Source organism: Lepus europaeus, chromosome 8 (genome assembly GCF_033115175.1).
Source record: "Lepus europaeus isolate LE1 chromosome 8, mLepTim1.pri, whole genome shotgun sequence".
Lineage (NCBI taxonomy): Eukaryota > Metazoa > Chordata > Mammalia > Lagomorpha > Leporidae > Lepus > Lepus europaeus.
In genome coordinates this window covers 124,023,338-124,031,295 of record NC_084834.1, presented here as the reverse complement: position 1 = coordinate 124,031,295, position 7,958 = coordinate 124,023,338, and positions in this window count along the sequence as shown.

Sequence of the window (7,958 nt, the reverse complement as noted above, 5' to 3'; positions counted from 1 at the left end):
AACAATAGCAGTCTACTACATTACACTTGGCAGAGCACAGAAACCCCCTACCATGATCGCTCAAGCTTGGAAGTGAGTAGGCTACACCTGGGTTAATAATAAAAATGTAATTTGTCTATGTCCTACATATGATTAAAACCAATACCTGGATTAGTGTCAAGATTATAATTGAAATTGTTAAGATTGTAACTGGTATTGTCAAGATTATAATTGATACTAGTTTTGCATAGGTTTTAGGTCAGCTTGACCCCAGTAACCATGTATTCCCCCAGATCTTAGCAACCGTGTATTCCCCTCCCGATTTTGTGGTTTTTACCTTTATAAACCCTTTGCTTTAGGCTTCAGGGTCGAGAGTTCTTTAGGGCATGAGCCCACTCTCCACCGCCGGCAAATAAAGGACCATCAAATTTTATCAATGTGTGGAGCTCCTTTGTTCATACTCACTCAGGTACAACACACCTACACTTTGTGTGCTTGTAAAAATAACAATACATAACTTTCCAGCCTCCCACATGTTTTCTGTACACTGGGCATAAGTGCTTTTAAAACACAATACCTCAGCATCCAGCGCCGCGGCTCACTAGGCTAATCCTCCGCCTTGCGGTGTGCCGGGTTCTAGTTCCGGTTGGGGCGCCGGATTCTGTCCCGGTTGCCCTTCTTCCAGGCCAGCTCTCTGCTGTGGCCAGGGAGGATGTGTGCAGTGGAGGATGGCCCAAGTGCTTGGGCCCTGCACCCGCATGGGAGACCAGGAGAAGCACCTGGCTCCTGCCATCGGATCAGCGCGGTGCGCCGGTCACAGCGCGCCAGCCGCGGCGGCCATTGGAGGGTGAACCAATGGCAAAAAGGAAGACCTTTCTCTCTGTCTCTCTCTCTCACTGTCCACTCTGCCTGTCAAAATAAATAAATAAATAAATAAAATGTTAAAAAAAAAAAAAAAACACAGTACCTCAGCTAATCTGAACCACAACCTTACAAGGTAGGTCTTATTACTACTTATCCTATGGGGATGGGAACTGAACTGGAGTTTAGGGAGGTGTTATTTTCCATGGTCACCTGGCCGAGAATAGGCTAGGATGAGAGCGGAACTTGGCTCCAAATCACTAGAGTGCACATGGGACCCTGAGGGCGCCTGACCAAGAAGGGGCAGCTTTTAGTTTGGACCCTTCTTCCTTTTCAGGGCTTTCCCTAAACTTGAGACCTGTAGCCAGGACTGTGTTATTAGTAGAAGGTGCTAGAAAGCTCTAGCTAAGATGCACTGGTAAGGAAGTGGAAATACCAACTTCCCTGTTTGGTCATTACACATTGGATACATGGAATAAAGTATCATGCTGTGCCCTATAAAAATGTGTAACAACAAAGCGAGTAGTAGGTGAATTGTTGCTTCTGCATTAGAGAGTGGATGCCAGCCAAAATGCTCAACCTGCGGCAAGCATAGGGCAAGAGGTTACAAGGTAATCTGCAGGACAGAGAGGGAATGTAAGGAAGAAAAGATGCATTGGCCCAGCAGCCTCAGGAGTATTCAGGGGTGCTATATGAATGGGGGAATGAGTGGGAGAAAGATCTAAGCCCAGGGAGATGTGTGTGTGCGCGCGTGTGTGTGCGTGGGTGTGTATTGAAGGGAAAGTCCAAATGTAACTGAAGTTTAGGCATAAAACATTTGGGTCTAAGTGCTCGGTGTAAAATCCTCTGTACAGGAGCCCCAGAGGGGCTGCAGCAGAGGGAGATGCTCACCCTCTCCTGCCTTGGTGCTGTGTCAAGGCTCAGTAGAGGGGTTTCTGCCTCCGCTGGACTGGTGCAGGTGGCAGTGTTGGTGAACCAGTGGGCCCCAGGGTCAGGCAAGTGAAGGTCAGGAGTGCCCAGTTTTTTTTTTTTTAATTTTCAACTTTTATTTAATAAATATAAATTTCCAAAGTACAACTTTTGAATTATAGCAGCTTTTCCCCCCATAACCTCCCTCCTACCTGCAACCATCCCATCTCCTTTTCTCTATCCCATCCCATTCTTCTTCATGATTCATTTTCAATTATCTTTATATACAGAAGATCAAGTTAGTATATACTAGGTAAAGATTTCAACAGACTGCACCCACACAGACACACAAAGTATAGAGCACTGTTTGAGCAGTAGTTTTGCTGTTAATTCTCATAGTTCAACACACTAAGGGCAGAGATCCGACATGGAGAGTAGGTGCACAGTGACTCCCGCTGTTGATTTAACAATTGACACTCTTATTTATGACGTCAGTAATCATCCGAGGCTCTTGTCATGAGCTGTCAAGGCCGTGGAAGCCTCCTGAGTTCACCAACTCCGATCTTATTTAGACAAGGCCATATTCAAAGTGGAATTTCTCTTCTCCCTTCTGAGAAAGGTACTGCCTTCTTTGAGGGCCCATTCTTCCCGCTGGGATCCCACAGGAATCTTTCATTTAGTTTTTTTTTTTTTTTTCTCTTTTGCCACAGTGTCTTGGCTTTCCATGCCTGCGAAACTCTCATGGGCTTTTTAGCCAGATTCGAACGCCTTAAGGGCTGATTCTGAGGCCAGAGTAGGAGTGCCCAGTTTTAGGTAAGCTGGAGGAAGAGGTATCAGGCCTCGCTGAAGCAGCTGGCCAGGCGGTGACCTTGGGGGCCGCAGCTTCTGTTTGAGGTGTGACAAAGAAAAACCTCTGAAACCCAGAGAGGAAAGAGCGAAATTCTCCCAGGGACCAAGAGTTACATCCAGGGCCTCTGGGCCTCTTTCTAGAGAGCAAAACATTAAAAACGGGGCAAGCCTGATTCCTTAGCAGTCCCCTCCAGAACAGTTATGTCAGTTTCTAAGTTCTGTCCATTGCCTGTGTCTGTTGCCCTGCAGCACCTGTTGGGGGTGGGTGGGGGAGCTGTTGCTATCTTCCTTTCTCAGAGGATACACATAACTAGAAGTGACTAGCTAGGTCCTCTGTTCTGGAATCCCACCTGCAGGGAGGTACCAGGAGGGTCTGAGGTGCTGTCCCATGGCTGCACCTGACATGGCTTTGGGGGATCTCCTTCCACTCAATCAGATTGGTTCTAGAATTCCCTCTCCCAGGTGTAAGATCACCCCGTGGACAGGAAGAGCAGGAGGAGAGGCAGAAAGCCAAGACACCATCTTTTTGTTGGCAAAGATGAAAATATGAAGAAAGGCTTCAGGTGTGAGCCTCACCAGTCAACAGGTCACGTGGAATGTGGAAGTTGCCAAATTAAAGATGGAGTCGCTTGTGCCAACCCTAACAAAGAATGATAGGCCAGCAGGTTGTGAAGAGAGGATTCTTTCTTGGTAGTAACTATTGTAAAAGAACCACAAGCTGCACAGAGGCCACCCCGACATAGCACAAACAGTACACCACACTTGTTCAAGCTTTGTTCACCTTGGCTATTAATCACTGTGGCCAACAATTATTGTTTCAAAATATCTGATGTTACCTTCCTCATTTTTTCTTTTAAAAACTTCCTCTTGGAGTGAGCATTTGGCCTAGTAGTTAACTGACTGGTTGAGATGCTGGGATCCTGTATCAGAGTGCCTGGATTCTACTCCTGGCTCAACTCCTGAGTCAAGTTACCTGCAAATGTGCACTCTGGGAGGCAGCAGATGATGGCTCAAGTAATGAGTCCCTGCCACCTGGGTGGGAGACCCGGATCAAATTCCTGCTGCCAGATTCAGCCTCAAACATAGAGCTACACAGTGGTTGGGAGCTCTCTGTTTTTGTGCCACTCAGACAAGTAAAGCAAATAAAATTTCTTTTAAATATTTATGTATTTATTTGATAGGCAGAGTTGTAGGCAGAGAGAGGGAGAGACAGAGAGAGAGAGAGAGAGAAAGAGAGAGAGAGAGAGGTCTTCTGTCCACTGGTTCACTCTCCAAATAGCTGCAATGGCTACAGCTGCGCAGATCCGAAGCCAGGAGCCAGGAGCTTCTTCCAAGTCTCCCAAGTGGGTGCAGGGGCCAAAGGACTTGGGCCATCTTCTACTGCTATCCCAGGTGCGTTATCAGGGAGCTGGATCAGAAGTGAAGCAGCCAGGGCTTGAACCAGTGCCCATATGGGAAGTCAGCATGGCAGGCAGCAGCCCAATCTGCTGCACTACAGTGCTGGTCCCCTAATGGTGCCTTTCAAGGAACATCAGCTATGACCAGGGAAACATCAGCCACAGGCAAGAAAACACCCACCGTGCCTGAAGATGGAATGAGCTTTCTGTCTTAGGGCCCATGTAGGAAGACTGATCAAGGACCCCATAGTTTGCCTCTCCCTGCATGTGGATACATCTGTGTGGGAATGAGGGTGGAAGAGTAACACACCTCCTTGACAATCAAGTCTGTTAGCTATAACTGTCTAGGAGGTATGCTTTGATTTACAATATGACTGATAACCATGCATAGATCTGTGCTATTTAAACCTAATTCAATGCATGTACTCAACTGTAGCAAAGCATACATTCTGTAATAAAACCCGGGCTTGCTGACCAGTTGTTTCCAGATATAAATCCTCAGTTTGACCAGCTGGATAAATTTCAGCTTTGACTTCTCAACTAGATCATGATTTTCCTTGAACACATGGTTAGTGTCCCCATTGCTAACCTGTAGCAGTGCACCTGCAAGTCCCACTCTGAGTATAGGAAAGATCAAGTTTTCACTTTCCAGTACCACGGTGATTCATGCTGTGTGGGAGAGAGGAAATCTACGGAAATCTGCTCCCGTGAGACGTGAGATGCATGCCTGCAGGGACTGACCCTGATATGGCTGCAGAAGGAAGAAGTGGGAACCCGGCTCCGACTTGACCCAGAGTCGCGTATCCACCAGTTTTATTGTTGATGGCTGAGCAATCGACACAGAGTACAAAGAAGTGCTTTGTTATTTCCTGGGCTTGGTTCATGAAGATGCCTCCTTGAGTGGGCATGTGGGATGGTGGTGTTGCAATAGCAAAAGTGAACACTCACAGAGCATTTGCTCATGGGGCAGCTGACCCTGTGCCAAGCACCTCTCTTATGTGGTGGTAACTCTCTGGACCCCTGGGACGAGTCTGTACAGTGAGCCCTAGAGTATCTCCCTTTTGCTAGGAGGGAAATGGAGGTGCAGAGAGATGAGGTGAAGCTGGGAGTCCCTGGACATCATGCCAGCACAGTAGGCTAGCGTTGCTGGGGCCTACAGTGGGACTGAGCCAGCATCTCATCTCTAGGGTTCCTGCTTCCCTTGAACCGGTCTGGATTGGAGATGTGATCACGTTCCTCCCTCCCCATACACACACGTGTGTCACCTCTCTGTTCTGTTTCTCTCACTTCCACGTCTAGGCAGTGCCTACTTCCTGTCTGTTCTTGCTCCTCATGGCCTGGGACCTGTTCCATCCTCCCCACCTGTGTCTGACTGAATACTATATCTCCTTGACCTCACACCAGATTCCTACATTGAAGTTTCGGCCCTGTACTTCGTAATGGGATTATATTTGCACGCAGAGTTTTCAGCGAGATAATTAAAGTTGAGTGTGCTTGTTTGGGAGGACTGTAATCGTGTCACTGCTCTCCTTGTAAGAAGAGAGGATTGGGGCACAGTCGTGCACAGAGGGGTGTCCTGAGAAACAGGGCAAACTGCCATCTGTAAGCTGGGGAGAGAGGGGTCAGGGAGCATCCCTAGAGACATTTGACCTTGTATTTCAGCCTCCAAAGCTGTGAGAAGGGAAGTTCTGGTGTTGCAGCTGCCCGGTCTGAGGTGTTAAGTAGCCTGAGCTGACTAACTCACTGTCTCTGGGACTGACATCCGTGCTCACCCCATGGGTCTCCCAGACTGCAGTCTCCTTTCTTTTATTTTTTTAAAGATTTATTTATTTATTTGAAAGGCAGAGTTACACAGAGAAAGGGAAAGACACACACACACACACAGATCTTCCATCTGCTGGTTTACTCCTTGTATGGCTACAACAGCTAGGGCTGGGTCGGCCAGGCTGAAGTCAGGCAGCTGCAATCCCATCCAGGTCTCCCATGTGGGAGCAGGGGCTCAAGCACTTGGGCCATCATCTGCTGTTTTCCCAGGTGCATTCAGGGAGCTAGATTGGAAATGGAGCAGCAGAGGCTCAAACAAGTGCCCAGATGGGTTGTTGGCATCGCAGGTGGCAGGTTAGTCTGTTACACCACAGTGCTGGCCACTGTGGTCTCTTTTCTAATCCACCCTCCACACTTCTATGAGTGACCACTCTGAACTAAAAACCCACTTGAGCCTTTATCTGTTACCTGAAGAGCCAGGTGTGGCTCCCAGGCCTGGGTGCCTGCCTGAGGAGCACTGTTTTTTTGTGCTCCCCCACACATGCAATCTTTCACACACAGCTGCATGTTATGTCCTCAGAGCAGCCTGCTCTTTCCTGGATCCAATACTCTTTTTCCAGATACTCCCAGGCTCTGTCTTGTCAGAGGCTGACTGCAACTTCTAGGCTCTTCTGTGGCCCCCAAGCCCGTGAATCAGCAGACCGAGTGAGAAGGTGCACCCTGGCCAATGTGGGTAGACATCATCTAATCTATTGAGGGTCTCAGGAGAACAAGAAAGCAGAGAAAAGGTGAATTTTCTCACTCTGCTCAAGTTGGCACACCGTCTTCTTCTACCCTCCGATGCCAGCTGCCCTGTCATCTGGCCTGTAGACTCAGGCTGGGACTCACACTGTTGGGTTGCCGGTCCTCATGTCTTCAGGTTCAGATCAGGATCACTCTAATGGCCTTCCTATGCCTCCGGCTTGCAGACAACAAACCACAGGAATTCTCAGCCTTTATAGCTGTGGCAATGCAGCCTCTGTGATGTCTCTTTCTGTGTATCCCTACCTATCCTACTGGTTCCCTGGAGAGACTCGGCTAACACAAATGGACGTGTGGACCAAGACGCTCTCTAAGACAACAGTCATTGGATAGCAAAGGGTGTTTGTTGAGACAGAGATCTCCTTGTCAGTCACAATGTAGGTGACCAAGAAGCAATGGGGCAACTTAAAAGCTTTCACACTCATCAGGGGTATGTGAGTAGATGCCAAGAGAGGACTTGTGTTTGAGAAATCTGGAGAGAGAGAGAGAGAGAGAGAGAGAGAGAGAGAGAGAGACTCCATCCATCCATCCATCCAGACGAGCCAGAGGATAGAGGGTGGCATTCGTGGCTCCACACCTGGACCTGGCTGGGGAGAGCAATGAGCATTTCCTGTGGCCAGACCACGCCTTCCAGGGAGGTTTCATGGTCTTGTTGGACAGGGCCACCTAGATGGTTGGCTGGGCTTTAGCAGAGAGCTGCAGCTCTCTGTGTATTTGCTGGGGCTACAGAAGAAGAAGCATGCGGCAGCAGCCCTGATGATGCACAGCTCTGTATGAAAGAATGGCAGGTCAGAGGGATTCTTAGCAGCATGGGCTGAGTGGCTGAGGGACCATAGCAGACCGGTTGTGTCTGCAGGGCTGCAGAGGCAGCGCTGGTTGTGGGGAAGGTGAAGAGATGCTGAGAAGGGAAGAGAATGGCGACTCTGTTCCTTTGCTAGACTGCGAGGTCTTCTCCTGAGACAAATCTTAGCTTAGGGAGTGGGAGTTTATGTTTTAAAGATTTATTTATTTATCTGAAAGTAGTGTTACAGATAGAGACGGGGGAGGGAGAGAGAAAGAGAGAGAGAGAGAGAGAGAGAGAGAGAGAGAGAACGAATCTCCTATCCATTGGTTTATGCCCCAGATGGCTGCAACAGCCAGGGCTGGGCCAGGCTGAAACCAGGAGCAGGGAGCTTCATTCGGGTCTCCCAGGGTGGTGGCAGGGGCCCAAGCACTTGGGCCATCTTCTGCTACTTTCCCCAGGCCATTAGCAGGGGGCTGGCTGGGAAGTGGAGCAGCCAGGACAGGAACTGGCCCATCCCAGGTGGCAGCTCAACCTGCTGCAGCAGAGCTCGGGCCCTGAGAAGGGAGAGTTTTGGCTCAGAGTCAGCTCAGGCAGCCTCACCCACCTGACAGGGG